Source organism: Coptis chinensis, chromosome 7 (assembly GCF_015680905.1).
Source record: "Coptis chinensis isolate HL-2020 chromosome 7, ASM1568090v1, whole genome shotgun sequence".
NCBI classification, from domain to species: domain Eukaryota; kingdom Viridiplantae; phylum Streptophyta; class Magnoliopsida; order Ranunculales; family Ranunculaceae; genus Coptis; species Coptis chinensis.
This window is the reverse complement of record NC_141462.1, coordinates 71900770-71904053: the sequence shown is the minus strand read 5'-3', so window position 1 is coordinate 71904053 and position 3284 is coordinate 71900770. Positions and strand designations below refer to the sequence as shown.

Here is a 3284-nt window from a genome sequence, read left to right as displayed (position 1 = left end):
ATTTCACTCTCATATTCGTTTTCGTTTTTACTTATTTTGATGTCAAATGCTAATTTAGGGTTTTCTAATTTTAATTGTTTATGTTAATATCAACCTTAAGGTTTCTTGATTTTTATCAACCACATGGCAGGCGTATAACAAAATCTCATCTATTTAAACGGAAATGAAATATGGTTGAACAATAAAATGATCCGGGCATACTAGTCAAGTCAACTTGGGTTACGTCAAATATAATCTTTTGACTCTTGTCCACTTTCAGTGTGAGTTCGGCAGTTCACTGTTGTAACTTTTCATAATTTACAATCGTAACTTTTATTGGTAGAAAGAAATCAAATTGGTTTCACAGTCCCCAAACAAATCTTTCTTCAGGTTTGATTTCTTACCCACTCTTTCTTTCACTCACATTATTTGTAATATTTATTGAAGTTTATTTGACTATTTAAGCAAGGTTGTAGTGAGTCAATGATTAATTTCACGTTGTCAATCAGTCTATTTTTACTTATCGGGGACATTGTAGGTTTCGTCTTTTTAGTTGATGGCTAATAACCTGACATGACACCAAACTATCCTTTAATCTTAGTAATGGATGCGTGGAATAATGGATGTATGTGACAATATCTGCTTATGCAGTGTGTTTCATCTCTCTAGGGAGACCTGTTGGTCATTGACATTCTAGTTAACTGAGTGGATTAGTTAGACATTCCTAGATGCTGAAACAGCGTGACATGTGAAAGTGTTGCATTCTGTTTTTATAATTGTTTCTAGCTTCTTCCATGCTCATAGTACACTCTAGGCACTATATTACTTGTTGGCTTGCTGTTTGAAGCTATTTTTTCTTGTCATTAAATTCCGTCATCAGAAAAAACCATTCACCCATTGCATGTTTTTCACACTATCACATACAGGAGTTTGCTCTTTGTCGATTGATAGAATGGCTGGTGCTGATATCGTTGTGAACCTTTCGAGTGGGAGTTCAAATCCTTTGAGGTCCTATCAAGTTGTTGTGGCTACAACTCAGACTATGGGCATTGGTAAGGATGGGAAGTTACCGTGGAACTTATCGTCTGACCTTAAATTTTTTAAAGAGGTTACAATGGTTACGTCAGATCCTGGGAAAAGGAATGCAGTCATAATAGGGAGGAAAACATGGGAAAGTATACCCCCTGAAAAAAGACCTTTGCTTGGTCGTCTAAATGTTGTGCTTACTCGTTATGGGAGTTTTGATATTGCTACTGCTGAAAATGTTGTCATATGTGGATGCATGACTTCTGCTCTGGAGTTATTAGCAGCCACTCCCTATTGTCTGTCAATAGAAAAGGTGTTCGTAATTGGTGGTGGCCAGATATTGAAGTAAGTATGTTGTTACGTATTCCATTAGTGGTGACAATATCTTTTCTGTTGGGAGAGATATTGATGAACTTGACTGTAAGGAGGCGCTCAATGCTCCTGAATGTGATGCTGTCGGCTAGCATTGAATGTGACACATTCATGCCTCCAATTGATCATTCGATCTATCAGCCATGGTACTCTTCTTTCCTATTGGTAGAAAACAACATTCTGCTTTCATATTTTTCCTATATTCATGTGAGACTGCTGCGCTGGAATCAGTTACTTTTAACAATGGGGATATTAGTAATGGTTCAAATTCTGTTAAACTTGAGGTTGATAAATTCTCTTCCCTGCCAAAGATGATCTTTGAAAAACACGAGGAATACATGTATCTCAAATTGGTTCAAGATATCATCTCAAATGGAATTCCAAAAGATGACAAGACAGGAATTGGAACCCTATCAAAATTTGGTTGCCAGGTTTGATCGTCAGCATAAAATATATGGTTGCTATTTAGTTAATTGTTTGGTACGTAATAAATTGATGATATATTTTATTTCTTTGCTTCGTCTTCACAAGATCGCGATTCAATCTGCGGAAGTCTTTCCCACTTCTTACAAAAAAAGTTTTGAGCGTTTCTTTGAAGTTTTCATCATTAACTTGCTTCATACATGTATTACAAGATTCCTAAATGTGGTCTCACCAAACCACGTGCTTATCTTCCCCCCCCCCAAACACACACAAACTAAAATAATCTTTGCAGGATGTGAAAGGTTTATGATTAAGCTAATGTTTGGTTACTCAAAAAGTTTTTTGGCGAGGGATAGTTGAAGAACTTTTGTGGTCTATTAGTGGTTCAATAAATGCAAAGGTAATATCATTATTACGAAGTTTGTTATGAAATACTATGCCTTATTTCGTGTCTTTCTCCCATAAATATCTCGTGTGAACTGTGAGCTTATTGATGCTTGCTATTAGCATTAGTTTGAAGCTTTAGAATGACGTTAGTGTACTTGGCCCAAAATTTCTTTCCACTATATTTCATTTTAAGTGAGTTCATTTTTTTTCTTTTGGCTTAACTATGGTTTGTTTTCTGTTTGTATTCTTGTAGTGTGCCTGAAGCTCACATTTACACTTGGGAATCCGAAAAAGCAAATAGGTACAATGGTTTGCATTATAATATGATGCATGTGTTTGGGATTTTTCATTCATTCTTAGGTTATAATGATGTTAGTATAGTTAACTTACTATTAGAACTAACCTTTCTAGTAAATTGCAAGTGAACGCATGATAGCAGGTCTATTAGATATTTTGACCTACCCAATTCAAATGAGAACTCACCAAAGGAAATACCAGACCTTGGTTGATGTTGTAACTGCTTAGGTGAACTATAAGATGAAGAGTATGTACCTTTGAACAATACCTGCTAGTATGGTATTGTCACAGAACTTGGATTGAATTCTTCACATTCATTTTCTCTTAACTGAAACTATAAATAAGGATGGCTTTTACAATTTTCATATTCCATGATTTTGGCTTTTATTATATCTCATTTGGATTGACTCACCTAGGCCGTTTGAAATATAAGTTGAGCAAAGAAGTTGGTGTCAACGACTAATTACAATTATGATTTTGGCAACGGTTACAACACGTAATGGTTAGTGATTTTTCCTTATATTTGAATCTCTATATCACACAATTTTCTATGAGAATGTATGTAGTTCAAGTTCTAATGTTTGCTTTTATATGGCTATAGATATATTTTCAAAGCCTACTCTCTACGACAGGATACATGATAAGGTACAGAGAAGCAAACCAAAATATGTAGATTTTGATCAGAAGTAGTTGATGCATTGTGTATATATGGCTGGGAACGTAGTCCAACGAGTTTAGGTGCTATTTATGGTGATGTTTTCATATTTTTTGGGAGTCATTTTTAATAGTATATTTCCAAT

General features: G+C 35.0%; 1 pseudogene; it reads left to right on the top strand.

Moving 5' to 3' along the window:
- The first annotated feature begins 931 nt into the window (after positions 1-931).
- Positions 932-2449, top strand: LOC147488707 (bifunctional dihydrofolate reductase-thymidylate synthase-like; annotated as a pseudogene).
- The last annotated feature ends 835 nt before the right edge of the window (positions 2450-3284 follow it).